This window comes from Balaenoptera ricei, chromosome 17, assembly GCF_028023285.1.
Source record: "Balaenoptera ricei isolate mBalRic1 chromosome 17, mBalRic1.hap2, whole genome shotgun sequence".
NCBI classification, from domain to species: Eukaryota; Metazoa; Chordata; class Mammalia; order Artiodactyla; family Balaenopteridae; genus Balaenoptera; species Balaenoptera ricei.
In genome coordinates this window covers 19287121-19302838 of record NC_082655.1, presented here as the reverse complement: position 1 = coordinate 19302838, position 15718 = coordinate 19287121, and the positions used below count along the sequence as shown (strand labels likewise).

Genomic DNA, 15718 nt, shown 5'->3' with positions numbered 1-15718 from the left:
GGTTTCTGGAGCTGGCATCGTCCAACCAATTAATGCCCAATATGTACTAGTTCTCCCAGTTCTCTTATTCCTTGCTTTCTGTATCAAAGTATAGAAAATCCCTCATCTCCCTGACTCACATGAATTTGAATGGAAGGGATCCATCAACACCTCCATTTGTTTGCTTGAGTGTGTATATATGTTTTGTTGCTGCTTTCATTTACTTTCTTAGTTCCTTTTGGAAAATTCTAGCGGATGTTAAGTATTTAGATTACCCTGATGGTCTCTTCAAACTATAAGAATTTATGTTGTCAAAAACATACATGTCATTTCCATGGAAGGAAGCCAGGGGATTCTGTAATACCCCTCTCTAGCTACAGATTATCTCTTGGGATCTGGGTAACCACCTTATGGGAGCAGGGATTAGCAATAATTGAAACGTCTGATAGAGAACTATTCTTTTTTGTTTTAAAGATTTTTTGATGTGGGCCATTTTTAAAGTCTTTATTGAATTTGTTACAATATTGCTTCTGTTTTTTGTTTTGGTTTTTTGGCCCCAGGGCATGTGGGATCTTAGCTCCCGGACCAGGGATCGAACCCACACCCCCTTGCATTGGAGGGCGAAGTCTTAACCACTAGACCGCCAGGGAAGTCCCTAGAGAACTGTTCTTACTAACAGGATGGATATGATAAGAAAAGTTGAAAAAAGTTGTTCATACCCTCTAGAAAATACTAACTCCAGCCCTACCTTCCGTTGCTTCTCCTCTTACATCTTATGTGCCATTCACACTAAACTGTGTCTCTAGACCATCCAAGTCTCCTCTCTGCCTTCAGGGCATTTATTAATTCATTAATTATTCAACAAATATTTATTGAGCCCTCACCACCTGCCAGGCACAGTTATAGTTTTATACTGGAAATGTGCCCTGGACCAAAGATAGACAATACCTCTTCCCTCATGGACCTCGCATTCTAGTATGTTGTTGTTGTTTGCTGCACTGGGTCTTCGTTGCTGTGCGTGGGCATTCTCTAGTTGCAGCGAGCAGGGGCTACTCTTTATTGTGGCGCGCGGGCTTCTCTTCATTGCGGTGGTTTCTCTTGTTGCGGAGCGTGGGCTCTAGGCACACAGGCTTCAGTAGTTGCAGCATGTGGCCTCCGTAGTTGTGGCACATGGGCTTAGTTGCTCCGCGGCATGCGGGATCTTCCCGGACCAGGGATCGAACCCATGTCCCCTGCATTGGCAGGCGGATTCTTAACCACTGTGCCACCAGGGAAGTCCTTGCATTCTAGTTGAAGAGGAAGACATTAAAGGGATAGCACGTGAAAAGGAATGTAGTTTAGTATGGGTGATTTTCAGTATAGAAGGAGAAATAGACTCACTGAGGGCGACGAGGTATTTTAGACGGGGGGACAGGGAAGACGTCCCTGAAGAGGTGGCATTTGAATAAAGTGAGCCTTGTGTGTGTCTGGTGGAATAGCATCCAAGGCAGAGGACACAGCAAGGGTAAAGGCTTCGGGTGGGAATATGCTCTGCGTAGTTTAGGACAGCAAGGAGGCCAGTGTGTCCAGAGGGCTGGAAGTAAGGGGGAGAGTAGGAGATGAGTTGGGACCAAATCGTGAAGGGCCCTTACCGCCATGATATCGAAAATGTTATTTTAAGTGTGATGGGAGGCCATCAGACAGTAAGGAGTGGTAAAGTGGTGATCTGATGTACATTTTGCATGTACTGTTCCCTCTGTCTAGAAGACTCTTCCTGCCACGCTCAGCCCTTTCTCTAGCTCACTCTGACTCTTCCTGGCTTCGTGTTCAATATCACCTTTTCTGAGAATCCTTCCGCGTCCCCTTAAGACTGAGTTAGGTGCTGCTACTGTGTGTTTACCCCATGAAAGAACTGTGTTAAACTTTCATCTCGTTTTGTTTACGACATTAGACTAAGAAACTTAAGGGGAGGGACTGCTTTATCCTTCTTTGTATTTCTTATGGTTTCACATGTTCCCTGCCAATTGTAGATGGTAAATATTTGCTGAAAAGGATGACTAAACTTTCTGATCCCTGGACGAGTTGATCAATTTTGCTGTACTTTTTCTGTGTGCAGTTGGCTTTCTAGTCATTAGTGTTCAGTGTCTCAATTCCAAGAAAATTTATTTCTTCAAACTGCTTGTAAAATTAGCACTAGGAAAAGTAATTTAATAAGTACTTAACTTGCATGACCTAACTGCCACCTCGCAAATCTTGGCCCCTACTTTTGGTTGCTAGAACATGCATGGAACAAACTTTAGGGCCTTTGGAATTGATAGTTCAGTTTACCTGTTTGATCAATTTTGTTTGGTATATACACTTATCTATTTTTTTAATGCATTTTCCTTGTTTCTCTGGCCATTTTTTCCATGAATCTCAGCATGTACTATTATTTTGTAAGCCTTGGATACTTTAAAAAAATAACATTAAGAAATGAATAGCTGATTTTGTTCATAGCTCATCTTTTCAAGGACTTTATTTATTTTAGAATTGACTTTTTTCCCCTTTATTATTTTAGCTGGAACTCTTGTTTAGGATATCTCTAATATTTGTGAAAGAAGGTCTTACGAAAGATACATTCCTTTAGTTGTTTTCCTTTTAAGATAATAACAATAGATAATATTTGTTGATTGCTAGCTATATATCAGACATCCTGACTAATCTATTTTATTTAATCATCATAACAACCCCTAGTTAGATGCTTTCATTGTTCCCATTTTATGGATGAGAAAAAAGTTGCAAGGAGAGGTTCAATCTCTTATCCAAGGTCACCTCATTCTTTAAAAACAAAAAACAAAAAACCAGCTGGGATTTGAACCTAGAGCCCAAACTTATTGTTACTAGGCTATTAATAAATCTTTTCTGTTGCCTTCAATGGAGATTAAATGAATGAAACCAGTGTTTACTTCAAAAATGTAACATGGAGTTTGTGAATATCTGGGTATGAGATTTGTTATAAAAATTTACTGAAAATATTCCAGGATTTTAAAGTAGACGTTGGAAAAGGGGAGTAAAATGATTCTCCTTCATGGTAAATCTATGTGGTGTTATGTAAATATGGTAAAAAAACAACAGGGACTTTTATTTGTACATTAAGCTTCTCAAAGCACTGCCATTAGATTATTTTATCTGAACCTCCTGAACAGAGTAATAATAGAGTAGTAAATAATAACAGTAATGATAATAGTGATAACATAGTAAATAATTATATAATATAGATGGGGCATTACGTTATTGTCCCAGAAGGAGGGGAATCTGGGATCCAGAGCAGTTAAGTCACTTCTGCGTCCTGGTGCTACAGCTCGAGGGGGACAGGAGACACCTGAACCCAGGGTGACAGGTGTGCAGGCCGTGCCTTCCCCAGCCTCCCACCCAGCCCTAAGGGCCTGCTTCTATTGTCAGTCTTTCCTTTTTGCTCTCCTCTGGCTTGTTTGTTCTGTGTTATTTATAGGCCTTTGTGAAACTTGGTGGTTTCTGGCTGGGGTTTTGCTGAGACGTACTGCTTTGGGGGCACCTTGGCTTTCTAACCCCTGGTGATGTTTCTCAGTCTGCTATTTTGCAGGACAAATCTGCGTCTCAGGACTAAAAGTCAGTGACTCTGTGTGTTGCCTTTTAGCGTCTATGTCACTTCCGTTACCTTAACTCAGAGGTACTCGAACGAATGCTAGTTAAGGAGCAGAAGCTGACTTTTTCAAGTTGTCCCAGTGTGAGGAACATTATAGGGGAGCTGGTGACATGAGTCCTCTCTCTCACAGTAAGTGGCAGAGAGTGTGGGTTTTGGAGTTGCACAGTCCTGGTCTTCAATCCCAGCCTCACAACTTGCTCACTCTGTGACCCTGAGTAGGCTTTGAACCTCTCTGACCTGTAGTCTTAAATGGAGATAAGTGGGGGGGACCCACTTGGAAGGGCTGTTGGAAGGATTAAATGAAATCCAGTCTGTACAGTGCTTGGCATAGAGTTGAGAGCCCACGAAATCTGAGCTGCTGCTATTAGACTAGTAAATCATGATATAAATAAGTGACATTTGTTTTTCTTGTTTTATGATAGTATTTCAAGATACAGCCTAGCATAACAGTTAAGGACCCAGGAGCCAGGCTTCCTGGCTGTGAATCCTGGGTCTGTGCCTGGCCTCCCCTCTCTTTGCCTGCATTTGCCCATGTAGTAAATGGAGATACTGATTGTATCAACCTCACGGACTTGTGGGGATTAAATGGACTGATTAGTTTAAGCACATGGGACAGGGCCTACCCTAGAATAGGAGTCATGCCCTGCTGCCAGCTTGAGGGGAGTTTGAGAAAGAGGGTGTCTGCCCCTGGATCCGTGCCCATACTCTGTTGTTTTGAGGACTTCATCTAAGCCCACGCAGGGCACAAGGCGTTTTCATCAACAGGCTTCCTCAGACCTTCACTGTGGCCAGTTGTGGACCGAAGGTGCAGGCACTAAGGCACGGCATCTCCCCGGGTGGGCCTTCCAGCTCCCCACTTAATTCTGCATGAGCACAGATACCCCAGACACACAGCACATGAACAGAACTCACATGTTCTCAAACAGTGTGGTTTTTAGTTTTCCAGTAAAAGCTTTGAAAGGACAAAAAGCATCAGTAGCTTTAAGGAACAACATTGAATCTGTGTACGTTGCCTTCGGATGGTAGAAGGTGTTTCGGATGCATTTTCCAAAGTACAAAACTTGATTATCTTTGCATCAGTGGGCACAATAGATCTCTTTAAGAAAAAAGTTGAACTCTGGATTACCGTGTGCTCTATATACTGATAAATAGAAGTAGCTATAAAAGAGAATATGAGTTTGAGGTGCAATTTGGACCATCCTTACTAAAACTAATAGTTGAAACGCACATTGTAAACTAACCTTGATTTCATCTTCAGACGTAGAGGAGACTTCTCAATTTTATTATTCATTTTTTAAATCTGTTTTTTATTTTATATTGGGGTGTAGTTGATTTACAATGTTGTGTTAGTTTCAGGTGTACAACAAAGTGATTCAGTTATACATATACATACATCCATTCTTTTTCAGATTCTTTTCCCATATAGGTTATTACAGAATATTGAGTAGAGTTTCCTGTGCTATACAGTAGGTCCTTGTTGATTATCTATTTTGTATATAGTAGTGTGTATATGTTAATCCCAACCTCCTAATTTATCCCTTCCCCCCGTGACTTCTCAATTTTAATTTAACACAGTCTTAATATGGAGTTCAGTCTCTTCTAGGTCTGGTTCATAAGGGCATTAGTTTAGTTTTTCATCCAAAGGGTCTTAGTTTTCTTATTAGCAGGAGTTTCTCTCTCCAGCCACCAGCAGTCTATTTATTCTGCTTAGGAGTGTATACCTGGTTGAAGAATTAAAGTGCCTGTGTGCCATTAGATCTCTTTGAGTGCCCACTGCTTCCTTTATATTCTCTATTCCATAGAACTGGAGAGAAATATTAGGGGAGAACTATATACAAAGGGGAAAAGCCCTTTTGTGTGTTTTATCTTATCAGAGGTTTCTCTACCATATACCCCTGGGATCTTTTTCCTGTTCCCTCCCAGAGGCTGGCACAATAAATATTTGTTGAATGAACAAAGGATTCTACGTGCTGTGATTGCTATGAGCTGCTGAGCTGGTACCATGAAAAAGCTAAAGAGAGCTTGCTTTTCATGGTAAGCAACAGGAGTCGGAGGTGTACCTTGTCTTGCCTTTTTAGAGTTTACAAAGCATCTTGTCCATTAACATGCTTGACGCTCTGTACAACTCTGTGAGTTACACCCGGTAGGTACAATTAATCCCATTGCAGAGATGGGGCACCTGAGCTAGAAAGAGGCTTAATGGCTGCTGTAACCTGAAAACATGGAGCTGGAGTTAAAAAAAAAAAAAAAAAGGCTCCAAGTTTTTGTCTCTGTCTTATTGCATTTGCAGTATAGAAGTGCTTTCCAAACCGGGATCCTGAGTTCTGCAAATTGATTCAAGTTTTATGTTCAAAGTATATCTTAATTATGTTACAAACGGTAATAAAAATACTTTCTAATATGTTATATACAGCTTTTCACAGTTTGCTTGTGCTTCGCAGTTAATTAGTGGTTTCACGGAATCTTGGAGTAAATGTTTCCTTCTTGGATGATTTGAAAGGTGTCCTAAAATTGCAGTGTAAGTAGAATAAAAGTTGTTACCTTTTGCAACTATTTAGTCTGGGTGAGAAGGCATGATTTTTGATACTGTGTAACTCATGTTGAGAACTGTCAAGAGTCTTGAGATTTTATCTTACTTGCAAGCTAACAGGTTTGCCTCCCACCATTTCATGGATGCAGGTAGGAGACCCCTGGGTTGGGGGACACAGAACAATTCGTTGCTCTTGGCAGCAGCAGTAGCCAGAGTATCACCATTTTCTTGACAGTTCCTCCAAGGCTTAGTTCCCAAAGAATGGCACAATGAAGGAGCAGATGACACCTGCCAGGGTTGGGTTACAGAAGAGGAACCCCAGACTCGAGGAACCTTTTGTAATGGTCTTCAAGCAAACCTGCTTTCTGACCCAGAAGGAGAAATTATCTTTATCTTCCAGATCTGTTCGTTATGCAGACATTCTTGAAAAGATGGTGAGAGGAGTTGAGGGGACAGTGGAGGAGGCCTGAAGATGCTGATGATATTGATGAAAGGAGCAACCACAGGACATTATTGATGCTTATTAGATACCATGCCCTTTACATGTGTTTTCTTATTAAAGCCTCGTTCTACACCAATGAGATAAAAAATGTGATTCTCCCTTTGGCAAATAAGGAAATCGAGGCTAGAGTGGTAAACGAACTTGCCTACCTTCACATAGCCAGAAATCAGCGGTGGGGTGTTGGGGGAGCATTTCAAACCCTGGTCTCCAGCTCCAGAGCGCATGAGCCCACGTGTAACTATTTTTCAGTCTGCAGCTTCTAATTTACAAAGTTTCTGTAGCTTCTATCCAAGGAGGCTGTAGCAGGAATGAATACCACTAAACAATAGTAAACAATATGCAGCTTGTAGATTTTTAAATGGGCCTGAAAGGGAATTTGCGCTCCCAATGCAGGGTGCACGGGTTCGATCCCTGGTCAGGGAGCCAAGATCCCGCATGCCGCGGGGTGTGGCCAAAAAATAAATAAATGAACAAATAAATAAATGGACCTGAAAAAAAGTGTTCATCTCCTGGTTTCTACTAAGTCCTTGAGTCTGGTTTTGGAAATCACATCATTCTTTACTGCTTCTTGGCAATGCCACGCTTTCCCACCGTATAATAAATATATGGCAATAATATTAGAGCTTTGTTAACGTACAGCACAGGCAGCAGGCCAGCTGTGCTTGTCAGAAGTCGTCAGCCCTAGATTGTCATGTACAGATTTCTAGCTCTGGTTGATTATTCAGAAATGACTTGATTTAGAGGTAGACACACGTTGTTGCTTCAACAGTAGACGTGATTCCTCGACAGGGATTCATTGCCGGTCATTTCTGCCAAGTTTTCCTAATCTTGTGCAATTGCAGGGCGATGAACCAAGTCTCTGTAACATCGATTTTTGCCAATCAATCTCTGTAGTTACTTTTCAACTTGGTAGAATGGAAAAACCATTTAAGATTTCTGCGGGTGGAGAAGCGTGTGTCAGAGTTCTTCTCCTGCCACTTATCGAGACATGCAACCTATCTGAGTCTTGTCTTCATCCGTAAAATTGGAAGAACAGACATAGCTCACAAACTTGTCATGAAGACTAAATGAGAGAAAGTTCAGCGGAGTCTCACCTTGTACAGGACGTGTTGTGTTTCTAATATGTGAGGGAAAATGCACATCGTCCAAAGTATCCTTGTGTGACCCAGGTTGCATAAAAAAACAAACAAACCACGTGCCTTTATATGCAAGAATTAGATTCTGCATGGTCAGATGCCCAGCCTGTATGCAGGACATTTCTGTTTGTCCTCCAGATCATTCTCTACCCTTTTCCAACCTGCCGTGTGCCCCAGGAGGCTGACTTACATGGCCTGAGTCAACAGGCTCCATTGCCATTGGCTGGGTCAGTGGGAGGCACTCGCAGGAAGTAGGTAGAAGGGAGGAGAGAAGGTCAGAGTACTTATTTCTCTGCTTGCTCCCTGCTATTGAAGGCCACAGATCCCATCAGGCAGCCCTCTTCTTAACATCTATCCCCTTTAGGCTCTGGAAACTGCCCTCTCTCCATAACCCTGAGGCCTGGAGTTGTTAATGATCACAGACTGCTAGTCTGGACCTTTGCCATCTCTTTTAGTTTCCCTTAACCCTGCCCATAGCTTTAGTAGTTCTTTTATGCTAGACTACCTCTCATTAGCCCATTTGTACATTTTTGTAGTTTCCTGCTAGGGGACCCTGATTGACAGAGCCTGTGAGACCCACCTGGGATCTGAAATGAGTTGTCTCCTATCTCCGTGAATGGACAGGCATGAGGAATTGCCCACACTCTATCAATGGAAAAGTCACTTGCTCTTTCTGTTTTTTTCTGAGTGTGTACCATGCATGATGTGATGGTTGGAATTAGCACAGAGTACTCTCACTTTTGTATGAATATGGAGTATGGTTGGATTATAATGAATTTCTTTGGCTCCCTTTCTGACCCTTATCAACCTGAGTTCTAGCCCGGCAACCACATTTCTCCAAGGTGATTGTGCTTGATGTTTCAGTCTCTCTAGCTTGACTAGAAGCTCTTGAGGTCATGGACCTTGAGGTCGCACACAACTTTAGAGCCTCAATGTCCAGTACATAGCATATACCAAATAAATGTTTGTTGAAGAGATGAATAGATAAATGAACGCATGGTCATCCTTACTTAGGAAAGAAGTCAGTGGGCAGCCCCTTTCTTTCCTAACCTTGGGATGTTCAAATTGGACTAAAACCAGGAGTAGATATTTGCTATTCTAAGATCACTCTATTCGTATTTACTCATTGTACGTTCTGATCACAAACATTCAAAGCGTAAGAATAATAGTCATAGCCATCATTTACTGAGGACTTCTGTGCATTAGGCATCATTCTAAATGTTTTCCACATATTATTTTATTTAATTCTTCCTGTACTTCTAAGAGGGAGAGATTTTCCCCATCAATTTACAGGGAAGGAAAGCAAATTTGAGGTGGGCTAAGTAACATGCTTTAAGCCTCCAGTTGAGTGCACCTGTAGAAATGGCATAATGTCTCTCTCCAGTATGCTTTGAATCCAACAACTCTAGTTCACATCAAGTGTCAGTTTATTCCATCTGGAAGAGATGAAGAACTCAGAGTCTTTTCTAGAGGAAATGGCTCTTGTGTGTTTTTAAGTGTTGAGATTCTAGAGTGAATGGATCTAAGGTGGGTGGGGCAGGGTGAGGTGATGCAAAACATTCTGCAACAAAGGGGAAGAAGAACACACAGGGAGTAGGAGAGAAGGAAGGACCTCCTGGGAGGAGAGGCACTTATCGGAGCAAAATAAAAGTAGACCTTCTAGGAGCGATACCAGGGGAAGGCTTGACTCGTTGGGGTTTTTAAAGTTGGAGGTTATTCCTCCGTTATTAGAAGCTTTGTGTGGAGGCTCCTTGGGTAGGCGGCTTTGTCTTTTAATGCAGAGATGATTCCAAGAGGTATACAGTAAGTCCCCTACATATACAAACGAGTTCTGTCCCAAGAACACGTTCGTAAGTCCAACAAAGTTAGCCTAGGTACCCAACTAACACAATCGGTTATATAGTACTGTACTGTAATAGGTTTATAATACTTTTCACACTAATAATACTTAAAAAACAAACACACACACAAAATAAAGAAAACATTTTTAATCTTATAGTACAGTACCTTGAAAAGTACTGTAGTACAGTACAACAGCTGGCATACAGGGGCTGGCATCGAGTGAACAGGCAAGAAGAGTTACTGACTGGAGGAGGGAGAGGAGGTGGGAGATGGTAGAGCTGAAGGATTGTCAGCAATAGGAGATGGAGGGCAAGCTGCAATGTCACTCACGCCTGATGTTGATGGCACACACGTTCACGTCTTTGAAAGTTTGCAGCCTGAAGGTTCGTATGCAGGGGACTTGCTGTAGTTGCTATGTTGTTTTTCTTGCTTTGTTTGCTAAATGAAAACATCCTTGCTTAATCACAGTCTCTTCACACAGAGCGGGAGAGTGTAAACAATGGCCTTGTTCTACCAAATCTACAGAAAGCATTTATTAATTTTAGAGCCCCTAACAAAAGAGTCTTTCAGACCAGAAAGAAAGAAAATCCAGATAACATTTTAAACTTTATTAAATATGTAGTCAAACTTTAACTATAAAGTTAAATGTATTAAAGTATAGTACATCATTATATACAGCACACATATCATAAGTGTGCAGCTCCATCAGTGTTCACAAACTGAACATACTTATGGAACAACCACCCAAATGATATTTTTTATAAAATTGTCCTCTGTATTCTACCATGATTCAATCTCCTAAATAAAATCAACTTTTGCCTCAGTGTTAGCATTCTCTATAGAGTATAAAATTTCCTTTTAAGTAATTAAACTTTGGTTTTTCTATGTTTCACCTGTCACCTCCTCTCCCCAGGTGCTTGTAATTGGTTCTACTGGCTGGTTGGGACTATTGTCCAACCTGACAAGGATTGATAAGAGTTGATAAGGGTCAACTCTCGGGGTGTGTGTGTGTGTGTGTGTGTGTGTGTGTGTGTGTGTATCATTTGTTCACTGCTGCTTTGTGCCAGACAATACGCTAGATGCTTTACACAGATTACCTCTAATTTTCACAACCCCACTGAGGTAAGCATTATTACCTTCATTACATAAGAGAAGAAACTCAGAGGATCATAGAGCCCAACCCCAGCTTGGAAATCACAGTTCAGAGATTGAAACCTAGGACTCCCTCCCCTTGCCACTGTCACCCTGCAACTGTTTGTACTGATGGGAAAGAGCAGAGGAGAAGAAAATCATCCAGATCAGTCCCAGATTGCTTCTGCGTGGCACGGGGATATTGTTTTGTATTCATTATATCAATATTTCCTACCTGCGCTAGGACAGATAGATTCAAAAAGACTGTGCAGTCTCTCCTTGCCATCACATTTCACTCTTCAGACCATGCCCTTCCCTCTAGTGCATGCTAAGAGGTGGCTGAGAGGCTGTTAGCATCTCCGTGAACACCAGTGGCTCCAGCTTGCTGCGTGTTTCTTTATCCCATTACTGCTAGACTGAGGTCAGTGATTGGTCCTTTGCCACCGATGACTCCCTGCCGGTTTCTAGCAGATGGGTGAAATCAGAGTGTACGAGAGCAGTTTCAAGCTTTCAAGAAGTTTGGTAACTTTGCTTCCTCCTGGTCTGCCAGAATAGGAACTTTGACTTATTCTTTGTATCCTAGTGACCAGTGCAGGGTGGGGTGTCCAGTAAGTGCTGATACATTTGTTGAGCTGAAAGCACAATTGTCATAATGGAAAGTGAAAAGGTGACCATCACACGAAAGATCACTATGCTGTCATCTTTGTTATCTTCATTGACAATCCTGAGCTCAGAATTCATCCGCTCTATCACCTGTAGGATCAGAGCCTTTCTGGCCTAATGGCCTCCCGTTGCCCACGCTTATCTCCTCCTGCTTTGCCACCTACTCCCACCACCCCCCCCCCCACCTCGTGCTGCTACTTAACACTGAACTGCTTGTCCTGATCTCTCCTCATTCTGTGCATCTGTACTTGCTTCTCCTTGATCCTGTATCTTCTCACTGTCTCTTTTTCTTTAAATTTTTTAAAATTTTATTTTTTTTAATTTATTTTTGGCTGCGTTGGGTCTTCGTTGCTGCACACGGGCATTCTCTAGTCGCATCGAGCGGGGGCTACTCCTCGTTGCAGTGTGCGGGCTTCTCATTGCAGTGGCTTCTCTTGTTGTGGAGCACAGGCTCTAGGCGCACGGGCTTCAGTAGTTGTGGCACACATGCTCAGTAGTTGTGGCTCGCGGGCTCAGTAGTTGTGGCTTGCAGGCTCTAGAGCGCAGGCTCAGTAGATGTGGCACACGGGCTTATTTGCTCCACAGCATGTGGGATCTTCCCAGACCAGGGCTCGAACCCGTGTCCCCTGCATTGGCAGGCAGATTCTTAACCACTGCGCCACCAGGGAAGTCCCCCTCTTACTGTCTCTTAAGGTCAACTCCTGTTGGTCAACTCTTGTTTCGTCAAACAGGAGTTGACCTTAAGAGACTCTGGTAGACTTGTGTATTTTCTGCCTTACTTTCCTTTCATTCTATGGTAGACTTGGGTATTTTCGTCCTTACTTTCCTTTCATTCTATATATACTGGTAGACTTGGGTATTTTCTTCCTTACTTTCCTTTCATTCTATGGTAGACTTGGGTATTTTCTTCCTTACTTTCCTTTCATTCTATATATACTTATAACTCTATCGTAGCATTTATCTACCTTGCCCATAGGTGTTTTTGTTTTTTTAATATTTTATTTATTTATTTATTTGGCTGCTCCGGGTCTTGGTTGTGGCATGCAGGATCTTTGTTGCAGCATGCGGGCTCTTAGTTGCGGCATGCATGTGGGCTCTAGTTCCCTGACCAGGGATCTAACCTGGGCCCCCTGCATTGGTAGCACGGAGTCTTAACCGCTGGACCACCAGGGAAGTCCCACCCATAGGTTTTTAATGTTTGCTTCCCACTGGATGGTAAGCAAGTTAAGGACAAAGTCCATGTCTTTTCATTTCTGCATCTCCTAGGATAGAGAAGATGCTCAGTAAATATTTATTGAATTAACGAATGAATAAATGAAGTGTCCAAAGTAGTGATTTTTTAATAGCTTTATTGAGATATAATTGGGTCAATACCATACAATTGACCCATTTAAAGTGTACAATTTAATGCTTTTTAGTATATTCACAGACATGTGCAACCATCACCACAATTTTAGAAACTTTTTGTCACCTCCAGAAGAAACCCTGTACCTCTTAGCTATCACTCTCTATTTCTCCATTCATCCTTAAGCAATCACTAATTAACTTTCTGTCTCCATAGATTTCTCTGTTTTGAACATTTCATATGAATGGAATGATATAATTTATGGTCTTGTGTGATTGGCCTCTTTCATTTAGTATAATGTTTTCAAGGTTTGTCCATGTTGTAGTGTGTTTCAGTACTTCATTCCTTTTTATAGCCAAATATTGCTCCATTGTATGGATATATGACATTTTCAGCTCCATCAGTTGATAGATATTTGGGCTGTTTATACTTTTTGACAACAATGTATAATGCTGCCAGGACATTTGTGTACAAGTTTTTCTGGGACATAGGTTGTCATTTCTCCTGGACATATACCTAGGAGTAGAATGGCTGGATCACGTTGTAACTTTGTGTTTAATGGTTTGAGGAACTGAGAGACTATTTTCTGAATCGACTGTACCATGTTACATTCCCACCAACAAGCTTCCAGTTTCTCCACATCCTTGCCCACACTTGCTACTATCTGACTTTTTGATTTTAGCCAACTAGTAGGTGTGAAGTGGTATCTCAGTGTGGTTTTGATTTGCAGTTCCTTCATGACTGATAATGCTTAGCATCTTTCCATGTGCTTATTGGCCGTTTGTATATCTTCTTTGATCTATTGAGATCATTTGTCCACTTCTAAATTGGGTTGTCTTCTTATTTAAGTGTTCCTTATATATTCCAGATGCAAATCCATTATCAGACATATGATTTGCATTTTCTCCCATTCATTGAGTTGTCTTTTCACTTTCTTGCTGGTGTCTTTGAAGCATGAAAGTTTTACATTTTAATGTAGTTTGATTTATCTATTTTTCCTTTTTCTTCCTGTGCTTTTGGTGTCATATCTAGGAATCCTTTGCCAAATTCAAGGTCACGAAGATTTATCTTTATGTTTTCTTGTCAAAGTTTTATGGCTTTAGCTCTTACATTTAGGTCTTTAATATATTTTGAGTTATTTTTTGTATAGGGTTTGAGGTAAGGGTCCAACTTCATTCTTTTACATGTCGTTCTCTAATTATCCCAGAACCATTTGTTGAAAAGACTGTTATTTCCCCCATTAGATGGCCTTGGCACCCTTGTTAAAATCAGTTGGCCATAGATGAATCAAAGCAGTGGTTTTTAAATCTGTTTTAAGAGAGGGAGTCTTATGATTGTACAATGTAAGACCTTGGTTGAAAAAAAAGAGGAAAGACTGTTTCCCATTCTTTTTCATGTAACTTCCACAAATATGCAGGATAAAGTGGTCCTTCTGTCACCTAGCCTGTTAACCTGCAGAAAAGTAGTCCCTACTTGTCATTGTGTTCAGTTTTTTATCATTTTTTCTTACCTCTTTAAAATATGTTCATTTTGTTTTCCCTTGTTGGTATTATCTTTAATTTTTCTTAATTACTTCATCTTACCCCTCCGAACCTTCTTTCTTTACCTCCTTTTTTTTTCTTTGTTTTTGGCAGCAAATCCTTCTATTTTCTAATAATTATGGAAGCATCCAAAATAAATAATAACCATTCCCTTAAAAGGAGCCTTTATAATATGTTTGAGAACCCAGCTTCCCTTGACAGTTGTTTGCAAGCGTTCACAGAGGTTTGAATTGTTTTGAATTCAGTGTAGAAGTGCTTGGTTTCTCTCCTTCTTGTGTAATTTTATGGTTATGAAACCATAGCTGAATGTAGCCTTTTACGACAGCCATGGCCTTGGAATCCACACTCAGCTTCTATCTAAAGCTGATTCAAGTTCAATAACAACAGCTGAAATGTTTAATACAACCACACTAAAAAGCTGAAAATGTTTAGCACAACACTAAAAACTGTGGGCAATGTGAAAATTACAACTTAGGTTCCAGCATATCAGTCTCTTCAGAGCATAAAACCAGCACTAAAAAAGTTCTTGCTTTTTTTCCAGCAAATCTAAAATAGCAAGCAAAGAGGAAGGGATTTTAACATCAAAGACAAATAACACTCTCCATTACTGTTGTTTGTGGTATTCTTAGTTTCCAGTCAGTTGATTAACAAATATTTGTTAAGCACCTAATTTATACTGCCTCCGGGGCTGGGTTTTCACCAGCATTGAAGGCATGGTGTCTATCCTTCAGAAGCTTCTAGTTTAGCTGAAGGGGTAAAAATAGTGTGTTAAAAATTGAGAGAATATATACAAAACTGTGGTACTGGCTTAAAGTTCAAAAAAAAGGAGAGATCTGTATGAATTGCTTTTTAGTTGGGATATTTTCAAAGAGAGGTTAGTACTTTAGCCCTTCAAAGCAGAACCCCAGTATCTCACTTAGCACCTTTGTGCATATGAGGAACAGACACCCTTTTGCCCTTTCCTTCAGGCTCCTACAGTACCTCTCCTCCACAGGGACTGCTCCTGAGGAGTGGGCACTGGATTTTAGACTTAATTTGTCGCTGAAGCGAGGTTCCCTTGTACAGTGAACAACCTGCACCACTGTACAAGGAGTGCCTTTTTTTTTTTGAAGAATAGTTTGGATTTCTCCAGGGAAGGGGAGGAGGGAGGATGTAAGGGAAGAACATGAGTAAGGAAAAAAGGTGAGACAGAGTATGTTCTGTTCAGTGTATACTATGAAGGCAAGTGAAGGAAGGTGAAAGGTATTTGTTGGTAAAGAGTGTAAAATGCTGTTTTTCTTACCTTTCCCTCACCTTTTTTTAATATATAATAGTTTTACTGACAAACATTAACCAAACAGCTGTTTACTAGTTCCTAACCAAATTATTATGAAAATTGTATCAATTTATGCCTGTCACATCTATTC

The 15718-nt window shown here is 41.0% G+C and overlaps 1 protein-coding gene and 1 non-coding gene across 5 annotated transcripts in view; one reads left to right on the top strand and one right to left on the bottom strand.

Moving 5' to 3' along the window:
• The window catches only part of DEPTOR (DEP domain containing MTOR interacting protein), a 175501-nt gene that overhangs the window by 41066 nt on the left and 118717 nt on the right, over nt 1–15718 (top strand). The window lies entirely within an intron of this gene.
• Nucleotides 12527–12599, bottom strand: TRNAG-ACC (transfer RNA glycine (anticodon ACC)). The gene has a single exon. It is a non-coding gene; the product is annotated as a tRNA-Gly (tRNA).